This window comes from Gopherus flavomarginatus, chromosome 15, assembly GCF_025201925.1.
Source record: "Gopherus flavomarginatus isolate rGopFla2 chromosome 15, rGopFla2.mat.asm, whole genome shotgun sequence".
NCBI lineage: Eukaryota > Metazoa > Chordata > Testudines > Testudinidae > Gopherus > Gopherus flavomarginatus.
This window is the reverse complement of record NC_066631.1, coordinates 20176814-20192388: the sequence shown is the minus strand read 5'-3', so window position 1 is coordinate 20192388 and position 15575 is coordinate 20176814.

Here is a 15575-nt window from a genome sequence, read left to right as displayed (position 1 = left end):
GTATAAGTCTCTGATCTGAGCTATGATCGTGATATACCAAGTTGTTCACTGCCGCCCAGAGGATTACAGGGGCCCAGGGCCTTCGGCGGCGGGGGGCCCCTGCTTCCGCAGTAGTTCTGCGGGGGAGTCCTTCCGCTCCGGGACCCGTGGCCGAATTACCGCCGAAGCGGGACCCGCCACCGAAGTACAGCCGGGTCTTTGGGGCACTTTGGTGGTGGGTCCCAGAGCAGAAGGACCCCCCGCTGCTGAATTACCGCCGAAGACCCGGCTGCACTTCGGCGGCGGGTCCCGCTTTGGCGGTAATTCAGCAGCGGGGGGGACCCCTCGCTGGTGAAGACCGGGGAGTGGAAGAAGCTCCATGGCCCGGGGCCCACGAGAGTTTTCTGGGGCCCTCGGAGTGAGTGAAGGACCCCGCTCCAGGGGTCCCAAAAAACTCTCTTGGGGGCCCCTGCAGGGCCCGGGGTCTGGGGCAAATTGCCCCACTTGCTCCCCCCCCCCCGGGTGGCCCTGAAGTTGTTAACCATCCCTGTATAGAGATTGCACAGGCAAAACAATTTTTGGGGGGTAGGATTGCAATAATGCACAAGGAAGAACTCTCCTACCAAAAGTCATTCCTTTCAGAAAGGTGAAGTGGTTATGGTTAAAGTGTGGGTGAAGTGGTAAATTTCCACAGCCTCTCCTTACTCCAGGACTAGGGGAGCTGCAGTAGGAGTAATCCCCTTGATCTCACATAAAATGCATTTTAAATATTAAAAACACTGTCCTTTGAAAAACCCCAAATAGACAAACTGAAGAGACAGGTGCTAAAGCGGAGAAGCCAGAGTCCACTCCTTGAAGTGTGTGAGGCTGAAGAGAGGTTTGGGGGAGGAGGGGACTTCACAACAAACTTGTAACCTTTATACAGTCTTTAAAAATCAAATAAATAATATTTCTCTAGCCAAATAAGATTAGAGCAAATTGCAGAAGCAAATAATTTGTTCCCTTCCACTGCTCTTCAGTTCACCCTGTCTGATGCATGATAAGTGGTTAGTAAGATTTCAGCCTTCTATTATCTAATTAAAATTAAGGCCCGTGAGGTGGTATGGGTTGCTGAGACCTATCTGGCAGAGGTGGCAGGGCTGTTTGGCTGGGTCCTCCATACAGTAGGAACAGATGGGCAAGGAGGTGATGAGAAGTGCTGTTTTTGCATCCATTCTGAAGTGGAGCACAGCTCCCACCTCAAAACAGTGAGTTCAGGATGCCGTGAACACGGGCTGAGTTTTGATGCCCGCTGTGGAGATTCTCTAAGGCCAACAAGGGAAAAGCTCCTGTTCTCTACCCCTTGTACCATTCTGTAGCCTCTGCTCCAGCTTTTGGGCATGTGTAGGTTTGTGCCCCTGCTGCTTCCGGCTGGAGAGGCCAGGGGGACTGTATAGTGGGAGATCAATAGGCTCTGCTTCCCCAAGCCCTACTGCAGGGTGGTTCTCAGGGAGACCCTGTGAAATTGGACTTTCTGATGCAATGGGGGTCCTCATCCCCCTATCTGGCTACCAGTGAAACTTGTCTCAGTGAAACTCATGAGCTGCCTCCCTTCATCTCAATGCGGTAACCAAAGCTTCCCTGGCTTGGTTTTATCTCAACACTGCAACGAAGGGCTTTCCATTGCCCGTGTAGCAACTCCCCTGATCTAAGAAAATCAAACCTTAACAAGTAGGAGCAACGGGATTTCTCTGGTGGCGCGCACACACACACACTATGTGAGGAAACAAGGTAGGTGTAATATCTTTTATTGCACCAACTTCTGTTTCCTGCCCAGATCTGAAGAAGAGCTTGGTGAAGCTTGAAAGCTTTTACTGCACCTTTCACCAAGAGAAGTTGATCCAGTAAAAGATATCAGAGGGGTAGCCATATTACTCTGACTGTAAAAAGCAACAAAGAAGCCTGTGGCACCTTATAGACTAACAGACGTATTGGAGGATGAGCTTTCGAGGGTGAATGCTTCTGACAAAGTGAATATTCACCCACGAAAGCTTATGCTCCAATACGTCTGTTAGTCTATAAGGTGCCATAGGACTCTGTTGCTTTTTACAGTAAAAGATATTACCTCACCCACTTTCTTTTTTTCTCCAGTCACATTCTGATCTTTTCTGTTGTAAAAGAGCACCACCTGCTGGTTCCCATCCTTGTTTTAGATTCGATTCAGGCTCATTACACAATTGCTATAGTATCCACTTCTGGACCCATTGATTGTGAGATGTATGTCTGTGTACTGGTGTGGGACTCACCCCTGCAGCGCCTCCTGCTGGTCTCTCAGGGAATTAGCTTGTCCAGCCTCCGGAGCGCCCTCTGCAGGCCAGTGTCCTGCTGCCGCTGGCCCCCATGTCCCTCCCAGGACCTAGTGCCCCTTGTCTTTGGGGTGCTTCCCCCTGGCAGTACCTCCACAGTCTCAGGGTCTCCCCACCCAGGGGAACCCTCAAGCCTCTATTCCCACCTTGCCTCAGTCATGGGCTACTGCCCATCACCATTTAGCCCCCCCAGACTCACTGGAGCAAACTGCAGTGTAAAAACCACTCATCATAGGCAAGGGGGTTCAGACCTGCTGCCTTCCTCTGCCACCCAGTACCTCTATGGGACTTGGACCAGGCCCCGCAGCCTAGGGAGTTGCCAGCCTGGTGCATCCCTTCTCCTCTGGCTTTCCCCAGCCCTGCTTCACTCCCAGTACCCTTTGCTACCAACAGCCAGGTCCTGCTCCCTCCAAGACCAGAGAGAGGTACTCTAGCTTCAAGCTAGCAGCCTTTTATAAGGACCTGCTGTGCTCTGTTTGGGGCTTGGCCCCAGCTGTGCCTGCTTTCCTAAGCAGGCTGGGTTTTTCCTTACAGCCCCAGCCCTCTCCCAGGCTGGCCTTAACCCTTTCAGGCTAGGAGCGGGTGACCACCCTGCTACACTCTGTTTCTGCCAAAATATTGTATCTGATATTTTGGGTGATATCCCCAAATTAGATGAGTCCTGGGCTAGTGGGGGAAAAGCAATCCAGATAGGCACCCACTATTAATACTGGGACGTTAAAGGGAAAAAAAATTCTAACATAAAAAAATCTCAAGTTACCTCTAAATTTTTTAAGTTCAATCCAGCAGCTCACCAGCTATGCTCTTGCTCCCAAGAACTGACCTTGGCAGCTTAAAATAACGAATGTTACGCAGCTAATGTGCTGAGACAACTACCTTTCATGCTGTCTATTGTTTCCTGGAGCTCCTCTGTCTGTCTGTATCCAGCAGCTGTTTCTTGTCCTGTACCGAGTCTGTCAACTCTTTGGGACCAGCGACTGTCTTTTCAGTCTGTGTTTGTACAGCACCTAGCACATTGGGATCTTGGCCCAAGATGGGGCTTTCACATGCTACAGTTATATAAATAATGCTGTTGAAGGCATTGCAACACTAGTAGGTGGGCAATGAATGAGGATATGGCAGGTGCCTGGTCTCTAAAATATGGCAGCTTTTTAAGCATGGTGACCATTTCCATTAGAGGGAGCCAGTGTGAGGGTCAGTTCAAGTCTGGAAATTGGAGAGTAAGTGAATGCAAAGCAGTGAGAGGGAGCCTGAGCTGGGGAACTCCAGGCCTTCTCTGAGGGTACCCTGGGAGCCAACAAGAAACCCGGAGATAAGGCAAATAGAGCAGAAAGTACCCATGTCTAATGAAAAGCCAAGACCAACAGAAGGGACGGTAGGCAAAGTAACTATTACGGTAAATATTGAGACCAGCATGTGGGCTTGCTTTCAAGACTGCTCTGATTAGCTGCAACAGCTTATACAGCAAAATATGTACAGATCAGTACAAGAACATATGGATTCTCAGAACAGCGCCTTAGACAATCCTTTTCTGTATCTTTTCCGTATCTCAGGTTAGTGAATGGTGTTGATATCTCAGTGGGAAATTTTGTGCCATTAGTTTTTGGACTGTGCCCAATGGACTGAGACAGAGGACCCTGTCTCTCGGCACTGAAAGGAGCAGGGAATGGGAGATTTCCAGTGTGCTAAGGTAAGTTGTGTTTTATTTTTAAATTGTTAAATTAGTAGTACCTGTTTGCTGTTTAATTTTAAACCCTCCAACCCTTACATTATACAACACAGCTGGCAAGATGGCTGTTTCCTGATTAATTATCATTATAGTTAAGCCTTAAAAAAAAATATTCTCTCCCCTCTGTAATTAGAGGATGTGACCAGCATGTCTCATTCACTGCATTGCAGTTTTTCTCAGAGAGGCATGACTGGCCTCAGTCGACAGCTATTTGTAGTGGTCAGATGTCCACACCACAAAACATCATCACAACTGGCCCCTTCCCATTTTCATCCTTCAAAGAGGTAGCCCTCTTGCAGGGCTGAGGCACGTTGGCTTGGGGAGGAGGGGAAGGCCAGTAGCTTTTGTTATATCCTTGGGGGCAGCCGGTTTAGGAAGAAATCACTTGAGGCCAGACAGCAGACAGCTAACAAAACTACTGTTTATTTACAGACACAGAGCTCACCTAACCCGCGGAAGCTGGCTGGGCTATCCCCTAATAATCTAACTCAGTTGCCATAGGAACAAAAACCATGACAACCAAATACACAAAAGCTTTCATTATCACTGGCTGTGCTGTACTTGTTTCATATTTAGACTCTCTGTATAACCAAATCTGCTCCATTACTTCCCTGTAATTTTGACCACAGCATCATACAAAGTTGCCACAGCCCCGTGTCACTTCCCCAGCAGAGCAATGCAAAGCTAACCATCAGTCACAGTCCGTAATGTCATGCTGCAATAATCCACACCCCACTGGGAATCCCTGCACTCCTGCCCCTCCCCCACTACTCCTCTTTCTGCCGATCTGAGAGGGCAAATCTTTTGATTTGCAGCCCCAGCAGTAGGGACTGTGGAGCCAGTACAGAGGGCAAGTGAACCATTAACTTCAGACATGTTCAGTGAAAAGCATGAATATGGGTGGGAGGAAAAAAAAGTGTTGTCAGAATGATTAATTAGCATTGTGGCAGCTGAGCTCTGCAGTGCCTTTGAGTAGCAATATCCAGGTAAACCTTCTGAGGGTCCCCACTGCAGAGACCACTGGCCCAATCCTGCATCCATTAAAGTCAATAGTAAAACTCCCTTTAGACTTAAAAAAAAAAAAAAAAAAAGAAAGAAAGACTAAGCCCACTGGACAGAGGCAGTCTGCTTGCCTAGGGTGCAGGTGGGTGCAAATTTAGCTCAGATGGAGTTTGGTTTCTCTGGTAGCTAGTGCCATGGGCAACAGGGTTTTAACTCTTGCTGGATCCATTAGACATCAGTGTCATGCAAGCTACCCACTGTTGTCCGAGATAAGGCAGCAGTTCAAATTCTGCTCTCGTTTACATTCCCAGTGGGGGACTGACGGCAGAATTCGGTGCACAGTATTGTATGCTGTAGCAGGGCTGCACCAGCGCAGGAAGCAGGTGCTTGGGGTGGCCAATGGTAAGGGGCTCCACATCTGGGTCTTTAGTAGCAATTCGGCGGTGGGTCCCTTGGTCCCGGCCGCCGAATTGCCACCAAAGAACGAAGCTGCGCAGTACAGCTGCCATCGATCGCGGCTTTTTTTTTCTTTTTCTTCGCTGCTTGGGGCAGCAAAAATAGCTGGAGCCAGCCCTGTGTTGGAGGCAGACGATACAGTACTTGCGACTAGGATTAGTTGAGTAATTAGTTCAGGAGGATGCACCCAGGGATTTTTCTCAGTGAGATTTTCAAGGGCTTGTGTGAACTAAATTCTTTTATAAACTGAATCTGAGAGCGAGGAATGACACTGACTACATTTAAGAAGCTTTTTCGCACTAGAAAAATAATCCATATGCACTAACCTCTCCCTCTGCTCCCATTGAGAAAGTCTAAGCTATTTGTCATGCTGTGCTGAATTGCTGTTTGACACAGGTGTAAATGTCCCGCAGTCCCTGGATTCACTGGAATCCATAGAAAGGTTTTAGGAGGTTGATTTCATAACTGAGTGAACGTGAGAGTAGCAATTGCAGTTCAGGGCAGGCAGATGCACCATTCAGCACACTTGAATGTAATCATTCCTACTAAACATACATGAAACATTATGCTGTTCTCATAAAAACAGCAGGGAACTTTATGATTTCCTGTACTGACTCCAATTTAGTTTTGGCTATGCAGCAGAAATGCACGTACAGGGAATTAAACCCCTCGTTAATTTAATTCCCAAAGATGCTAGGTAAGAGCTAGCTGTGTACTGCATATCAAATCCAAGCTACTGCACTGATTCTATGGCTGCATAGACTTCTTGATCATCACCAACAATCAAATGTGGGATAACAAGCCACCTCCACCACCTACTGCAATATTAAAGCGTCTATCCTTTGGGAGAGGCAGGAGGGGCAGGGGCACTTCCCAACTCTACCACAGACTTAGGGCTTGTCTACATCACAAAGTTGCAGCGCTGGTGAGGGTGTTACAGCGCTGCAACTTAGGAGGTGTACACATCTGCAGGGCACCACCAGCGCTGCAACTCCCTGTTTGCAGCGCTGGCCGTACTCCCGTTTTGTCTCGGGTGTAGAGGATCCAGCGCTGGTAATCAAGTGTAGACACTTACCAGCGCTTTTCTTGACCTCCGTGGAATAAGCAGGTATCCCAGCATACCTGAGGAAGCCTCTGGTAATCAAGCTGGTCTCCTTCCCCGGTTTGCTCTCGCGTTCCCCGAACCCCGAGCAAGCAGGTCTCCTTCCCTGCGGTTTGCTGGGTGGTTCCGGGAACGCGAGAGCAAACCGCGGCGAAGCTGGTCTCCTTTCCCGGTTTGCTCTCGCGTTCCCCGAACCCCCGAGCAAGCAGGTCTCCTTCCCTACGGTTTGCTGGGTGGTTCCGGGACCGCGAGAGCAAACCGCGGCGAAGCTGGTCTCCTTTCCCGGTTTGCTCTCGCGTTCCCCGAACCCCCGAGCAAGCAGGTCTCCTTCCCTACGGTTTGCTGGGTGGTTCCGGGACCGCGAGAGCAAACCGCGGCGAAGCTGGTCTCCTTTCCCGGTTTGCTCTCGCGTTCCCCGAACCCCCGAGCAAGCAGGTCTCCTTTCCCGGTTTGCTCTCGCGTTCCCCGAACCCCCGAGCAAGCAGGTCTCCTTCCCTGCGGTTTGCAGGGTGGTTCGGGGAACGCGAGAGCAAACCGCGGCGAAGCTGGTCTCCTTTCCCGGTTTGCTCTCGCGTTCCCCGAACCCGAGCAAGCAGGTCTCCTTTCCCGGTTTGCTCTCGCGTTCCCCGAACCCCCGAGCAAGCAGGTCTCCTTCCCTGCGGTTTGCAGGGTGGTTCGGGGAACGCGAGAGCAAACCGCGGCGAAGCTGGTCTCCTTTCCCGGTTTGCTCTCGCGTTCCCCGAACCCCCCTTGAAGCCGCCCAACAGCGCTGCAGTGTCGCCACATCTAACACCACTTGCAGCGCTGGTTGCTGTAAGTGTGGCCACTCTGCAGCGCTGGCCCTATACAGCTGTACTAATACAGCTGTAACAACCAGCGCTGCAAAATTGTAGATGTAGACATACCCTTACTGTGTGATCTTGGGCAAGTCACTTAGGCGCCTTGTGCCTCAGTTCTCCATGTTAAAAATCATCCAAATAGCCCCTTCCCCCACCCACAATGGAAACAGAGGAAAACGAATGATCCTTCCTTTAGAGGTTTTGTCTATTTGGTTTGCAAACTCCTTGGGGCTAGATGGGTTCTCTTACTACGTATTTGTGCCACATGTAGCAATAACAGGGCCTTAATCTAAATTGGGGCCTCTAGGCATTACCACAGTGATAACACCACTAATGCTGTTTTGATACTACAGAGATGGGCTCTATAGAAAACCCAGAGATAGACAGATTTTCTTAAATCCATGGGGCTGAGGCTGGGAAAAGAGGCCTCTGTGAACCGCAAATAGATTAGGAGAGGACTGTGCAACTATCAATTGCGGGGGAGGAGGGGGAGCCAAATGGATATTTGCCCATGAACCTGTGAATGGGAGGGTAAATAGGCCCATGTGCTGGTATTTGGCCATGAGACAATAGTCTATTACGGTGAGGTTGACTCCATGAAATAAAAAATGTTTTGAGAAGCCCTGGTCCAAGCAATGTATAAATTGCTATTAACGGTTCCATTGGCAGTGGATCTGCTTCATCTTATTTTGACCGGCTGGCTTTTATCACTTCTCTAAACAAAGTGTGGCTGGGATCAGGTGATCCCATCCCATGTTGCCTCTGAAATAAGTCAGATGTGTTGGTCCTGAAAGGAACATGCTGCATTTCTTTCCCTTATTAGCAGAAACAAGTCCATGGTTAATAATCTGGGATGCTTGTAAGTGCCAGCCATCCCAGTTTCTAACCGAATAAACAGACGTTGCTATTGATGTCAATTTGTAGACACGTCTTACTGATATGGGAAGAAACCAGAGTCCCATTCATGTGGTTCTGCCCTATAAAGAAGTGGTTCTCAACCAAGGGTACGCATACCCCTCCGAGTATGCAAAGGTCTTCCAGGGGTGCATCAACTCATCTAGATATTTGCTTGGTTTTACAACCAGCTACATATAAAGCACTAGCGAAGTCAGTACAAATTAAAATTTCATACAGACAATGACTTGTTTATACTGCTCTGTATACTATACAGTGAAATGTTTAAGTACAATATTTATATTCTAATTGATTTATTTTATAATTATATGGTAAAAATGAGAAAGTAAACAATTTTTCAGTAATAGTGTGCTGTGACACTATTATATTTTTATGTCTGATTTTATAAGCAAATAGTTTAAGTGAGGTGAAACTTGGGGTACATAAGACAAATCAGACTCCTGAAAGGGGTTCAGTAGTCTGGAAAGGTTGAGAGCCACTGCTATAAAGCACAGAGACTCAGAGCATGAGAAAGCAATTTCCAGATGCATTTTGCTTTTCAGGAGGTACATGCTGGTGCCTGATAAGGTGACACCTTACCGTATAATTGTCAAATCAATATAGATAAAGTTTGCTGCAGAATACATTGCCAGATAGTTTGTGTAAAGAATGATAAGCTAGGTGGGGAAAATAAAAGATGCAGAGTGCCAAGTAGATCAGGGCAAAAAAATTTTGATCCAAACTTTTTTCAGCAAAAATGCAGATTTGGTGACAACAACAAATTTTGAAAATGTGTGTTTAATTTTACCAAATTGTTTCCATTAGAAATAAACCCTTAAAATTTCCCAAAATTCAAAATCTTTAATTTTGATATTTTTGTAACAAAACTTTTGATTCAAAATGACATTTTGTTTAGACATTTCCTTTAATTTTATTTTGAAAATATTTTTAAAAAATGCTCTAAATTGAAATGAAACATTTTGTTTCAAGTCAAATGAAGCATTTCATTTGACCAGAAATGAAATGTTTTCAATTCACCAAAAGTTTAAAAAATCTCCATTTACCGTTGTCTGAAATGATTTGTTTTTAATTTTTTCAGCATCGCCAGCAAACCAAAAAATCCATTATTTGCCTAGTGCTAGTCCACTGGACAGCGATGGCATGTGAGCAGTGAGTAATACATTATCAAACTGCTGGTTCTTGAGTGATATATTAAGCTAATACATCATCAGACTCACAGAGCTGTCCTGCTCTGATAATAGATTAATGTAACATGTCATTGCAGGGGCAGCCCTCTGATGTATTATCAGCTGCTGCAGCATCAGCTGTTGCCTCCCATTCCACTGACACATTGTCCATTAGGCAAAGCTCTGCAGGCTGTGCAGTAAAATTAGACTTTTGTGGGTGAGGTCTAATCCCAACTCTGGCATTGATGCTGTCTGTGACTTTGGGTAAATTGCTTTATCTGCCTCTGTTTCCCCATCCCTAAAACAAGGATAGTAATAATACTTACTACCTCCTAGCAGGAGTCCTGGAACAATTTGTATAGTAGGGGTGTTGTGAGCCATTGAACCAAACTCTAACCCCTGTATATGATGGAAACCACTCCAAGCCTAGGGGTGCAGTAGCACCCCTGCCTCACAGAGATAGTGAGGATTAAAACACTCCTCAGGAAAATCTTGCATGACCAATGTTTCGCCTTCCTCTGCAGCGTGGGGCATGGCTCACTTGCTGGAAGGTTCTCTTCACCTTGAGGTCTTTAAACCACGATTTGAGGACTTCAATAGCTCAGACATAAGTTAGGGGTTTGTTACAGGAGTGGGAGGTGAGATTATGTGGCCTGCGTCGTGCAGGTCAGACTAGATGATCATAATGGTCCCTTCTGACCTTAAAGTCGATGATTACCTCAGGAGAAAAAGTGAGCTCTTTGCTCACTACTCCCTGAGTACAGGCATGGCATTCTCCTTCACTTCCTATTGTCACTACCCTAATATTCAAGGAGAAAGGCCTGATTTTGCTAGGAGGGCCATGTTTCCCGAGGCATGTAAACACATGCTTAAGTCCATCTTTATTCAATAAGGGCCTGATCCAAAGCCCACTGATGTCAATGGAAAAGCATCAATGGGCTTTAATTATAACTCCAAAATCAGTGAACCTTAAGCGTGTGCTTAAGTGCTTTGCTGAATTGTGTTCTTAATTAATGGTGAAATGATGATTTGAACAAAAATCCACTTCAAATAAAAACAAATATAATCAGCAAAGAAAAAAGCTTAGTAAATGGAGCTGACTATTTAAAACTATGCCTGGGAAGGTCACATATTTGTCAACAGAGAGAGCAGGGAAGGGTTTAAGGAGTGAGTCAAAGGCGGTGAAAAGGTGTTCGGGATTGCGGGTGTAGGATGAAATTCTGCTGGAAAAGTAGGATTAACTAACTAGAAAGAGGACAGACCTGAAGGAGGACAGAATGAATTAAAAGTCAGCCTGGTTGTGGGATTTCCATGAGGAGAGAGCGCAGTGTGACAGCAGCAGCAGAGGAAGGGGAGGCTGGGGGTGAGCTAGGACAGGGGTTGGCAGCCTGGACCTTGTGGAGACAAGGGCAAAAGAATCCAGGAGGAGAGTGAAACATGAAGAGAAGCAACAACCCTATCAATGGAAGAAAGGGGAGAGAGGGGCTGAAGGCAGACAAGAAGTCATGAGCACTGTTGGAACGGGAATTATGGAAAGGCCCAGGCATAGGGATGGCTGTGCAGGGGGAAGTTGATAGGTGATGCTCAAAGAGACCAGATGATGGTTGGAGAAGGGGAACTCAGCAAGAGAGAGAACTAGCCCAAGTCAAGTGAATGGCCATTTTGGAGGGTTGAACCAGGGCTGCAGGTTGAATGAAAAGGTAAGGAAGCATGCGGCGAAGGGGTCAGGTGGAGGATGAAGTCACTGAGGATGAGTGAGGAGAGGAAGAGAGGTGTAAGCTGAGAGGAAGGCTGAAGGGGAGGAGTTGGGTGGATGGTGGATGACAGCCCCATGGAAGGGGAGAGAAATGCTGGGCGGACTCAGAAAAGGAGAGAGCCAGGAGGTGGAGGGATGATATAGGACGAGATGGTGGAGGGCTGAGATCTGTTTAGAGATGAAGGGGGCATTCCAGAGACGGCCAGAGCAGGGCGGGGGCAGGAGGGAGGCAGGTGTGAGGTTGAGAAGGGCAGCACACAAGGGGTGGAGATCTGGATGTGGGGCAGGAGGGGGCAGTGACTGAGCATGGCAGCATACGAGGGGGGGAGATCTGGATGTGGGGCAGGAGGAGGCAGGTGTGAGGTTGAACGAGGGGGGGGATCTGGCTGTGGGGCAGGAGGGGGGCAGCACACAGGGGGGGATCTGGCTGCGGGGCCGGAGGGGGGCAGCACACGCGGGGGGGGGGATCTGGCTGCGGGGCCGGAGGGGGGCAGCACACGCGGGGGGGAGGATCTGGCTGCGGGGCCGGAGGGGGGCAGCACACGCGGGGGGGAGGATCTGGCTGCGGGGCCGGAGGGGGGCAGCACACGCGGGGGGGAGGATCTGGCTGCGGGGCCGGAGGGGGGCAGCACACGCGGGGGGGAGGATCTGGCTGCGGGGCCGGAGGGGGGCAGCACACGCGGGGGGGAGGATCTGGCTGCGGGGCCGGAGGGGGGCAGCACACGGGGGGGAGGATCTGGCTGCGGGGCCGGAGGGGGGCAGCACACGCGGGGGGAGGATCTGGCTGCGGGGCAGGAGGGGGCAGTGACTGAGCAGGGCAGCACACGCGGGGGGGATCTGGCTGCGGGGCAGGAGGGGGCAGTGACTGAGCAGGGCAGCACACGCGGGGGGGATCTGGCTGCGGGGCAGGAGGGGGCAGTGACTGAGCAGGGCAGCACACGGGGGGGGATCTGGCTGCGGGGCAGGAGGGGGGCAGCACACGGGGGGGATCTGGCTGCGGGGCAGGAGGGGGGCAGCACACGGGGGCGGAGATCTGGCTGCGGGGCAGGTGGGGGGCAGCACACGGGGGGAGATCTGGCTGCGGGGCAGGTGGGGGGCAGCACACGGGGGGAGATCTGGCTGCGGGGCAGGGGGGGATCTGGCTGCGGGGCAGGAGGGGGGCAGCACACGAGGGGGGGGGATCTGGCTGCGGGGCAGGAGGGGGGCAGCACACGAGGGGGGGGGATCTGGCTGCGGGGCAGGAGGGGGGGGCAGCACGCGGGGGGGGGGAGATCTGGCTGCGGGGCAGGAGGGGGGCAGCACACGCGGGGGGGGGGAGATCTGGCTGCGGGGCCGGAGGGGGGGGGCAGCACACGCGGGGGGGGGGGAGATCTGGCTGCGGGGCCGGAGGGGGGGGCAGCACACGCGGGGGGGGGGAGATCTGGCTGCGGGGCCGGAGGGGGGGGCAGCACACGCGGGGGGGGGGAGATCTGGCTGCGGGGCCGGAGGGGGGGGGCAGCACACGCGGGGGGGGGGGAGATCTGGCTGCGGGGCCGGAGGGGGGGGCAGCACACGCGGGGGGGGGGAGATCTGGCTGCGGGGCCGGAGGGGGGGGCAGCACACGCGGGGGGGGGGAGATCTGGCTGCGGGGCCGGAGGGGGGGGGCAGCACACGCGGGGGGGGGGAGATCTGGCTGCGGGGCCGGAGGGGGGGGCAGCACACGCGGGGGGGGGGAGATCTGGCTGCGGGGCCGGAGGGGGGGGGCAGCACACGCGGGGGGGGGGGAGATCTGGCTGCGGGGCCGGAGGGGGGGGCAGCACACGCGGGGGGGGGGAGATCTGGCTGCGGGGCCGGAGGGGGGGGGCAGCACACGCGGGGGGGGGGAGATCTGGCTGCGGGGCCGGAGGGGGGGGCAGCACACGCGGGGGGGGGGAGATCTGGCTGCGGGGCCGGAGGGGGGGGCAGCACACGCGGGGGGGGGGGAGATCTGGCTGCGGGGCCGGAGGGGGGGGGCAGCACACGCGGGGGGGGGGGAGATCTGGCTGCGGGGCCGGAGGGGGGGGGCAGCACACGCGGGGGGGGGGGGAGATCTGGCTGCGGGGCCGGAGGGGGGGGCAGCACACGCGGGGGGGGGGAGATCTGGCTGCGGGGCCGGAGGGGGGGGCAGCACACGCGGGGGGGGGGAGATCTGGCTGCGGGGCCGGAGGGTGGGGCAGCACACGCGGGGGGGGGGGGAGATCTGGCTGCGGGGCCGGAGGGGGGGGCAGCACACGCGGGGGGGGGGGAGATCTGGCTGCGGGGCCGGAGGGGGGGGCAGCCCACGCGGGGGGGGGGGAGATCTGGCTGCGGGGCCGGAGGGGGGGGCAGCACACGCGGGGGGGGGGGGAGATCTGGCTGCGGGGCCGGAGGGGGGGGCAGCACACGCGGTGGGGGGGGGAGATCTGGCTGCGGGGCCGGAGGGGGGGGGCAGCACACGCGGGGGGGGGGGAGATCTGGCTGCGGGGGCCGGAGGGGGGGGCAGCACACGCGGGGGGGGGGGGATCTGGCTGCGGGGCCGGAGGGGGGGGCAGCACACGCGGGGGGGGGGGGGATCTGGCTGCGGGGCCGGAGGGGGGGGCAGCACACGCGGGGGGGGGGGGGGATCTGGCTGCGGGGCCGGAGGGGGGGGCAGCACACGCGGGGGGGGGGGGATCTGGCTGCGGGGCCGGAGGGGGGGGCAGCACACGCGGGGGGGGGGGGGATCTGGCTGCGGGGCCGGAGGGGGGGCAGCACACGCGGGGGGGGGGGGGAATCTGGCTGCGGGGCCGGAGGGGGGGGCAGCACACGCGGGGGGGGGGGGGATCTGGCTGCGGGGCCGGAGGGGGGGGCAGCACACGCGGGGGGGGGGGGGGATCTGGCTGCGGGGCCGGGGGGGGGGGGCAGCACACGCGGGGGGGGGGGGATCTGGCTGCGGGGCCGGAGGGGGGGCAGCACACGCGGGGGGGGGGGGGATCTGGCTGCGGGGCCGGAGGGGGGGGCAGCACACGCGGGGGGGGGGGGGATCTGGCTGCGGGGCCGGAGGGGGGGGCAGCACACGCGGGGGGGGGGGGGATCTGGCTGCGGGGCCGGAGGGGGGGGCAGCACACGCGGGGGGGGGGGGGATCTGGCTGCGGGGCCGGAGGGGGGGGCAGCACACGCGGGGGGGGGGGGGATCTGGCTGCGGGGCCGGAGGGGGGGGCAGCACACGCGGGGGGGGGGGGGATCTGGCTGCGGGGCCGGAGGGGGGGGCAGCACACGCGGGGGGGGGGGGGATCTGGCTGCGGGGCCGGAGGGGGGGGCAGCACACGCGGGGGGGGGGGGATCTGGCTGCGGGGCCGGAGGGGGGGGCAGCACACGCGGGGGGGGGGGATCTGGCTGCGGGGCCGGAGGGGGGGGCAGCACACGCGGGGGGGGGGGATCTGGCTGCGGGGCCGGAGGGGGGGCAGCACACGCGGGGGGGGGGATCTGGCTGCGGGGCCGGAGGGGGGGGCAGCACACGCGGGGGGGGGGATCTGGCTGCGGGGCCGGAGGGGGGGGCAGCACACGCGGGGGGGGGGATCTGGCTGCGGGGCCGGAGGGGGGGGCAGCACACGCGGGGGGGGGGATCTGGCTGCGGGGCCGGAGGGGGGGGCAGCACACGCGGGGGGGGGGATCTGGCTGCGGGGCCGGAGGGGGGGGCAGCACACGCGGGGGGGGGGATCTGGCTGCGGGGCCGGAGGGGGGGGCAGCACACGCGGGGGGGGGGATCTGGCTGCGGGGCCGGAGGGGGGGGCAGCACACGCGGGGGGGGGGATCTGGCTGCGGGGCCGGAGGGGGGGGCAGCACACGCGGGGGGGGGGATCTGGCTGCGGGGCCGGAGGGGGGGGCAGCACACGCGGGGGGGGGGATCTGGCTGCGGGGCCGGAGGGGGGGGCAGCACACGCGGGGGGGGGGATCTGGCTGCGGGGCCGGAGGGGGGGGGCAGCACACGCGGGGGGGGGATCTGGCTGCGGGGCCGGAGGGGGGGGCAGCACACGCGGGGGGGGGATCTGGCTGCGGGGCCGGAGGAGGGGGCAGCACACGCGGGGGGGGGATCTGGCTGCGGGGCCGGAGGGGGGGGCAGCACACGCGGGGGGGGGGATCTGGCTGCGGGGCCGGAGGGGGGGGCAGCACACGCGGGGGGGGATCTGGCTGCGGGGCCGGAGGGGGGGGCAGCACACGCGGGGGGGGAGATCTGGCTGCGGGGCCGGAGGGGGGGGCAGCACACGCGGGGGGGGAGATCTGGCTGCGGGCCGGAGGGGGGGGCAGCA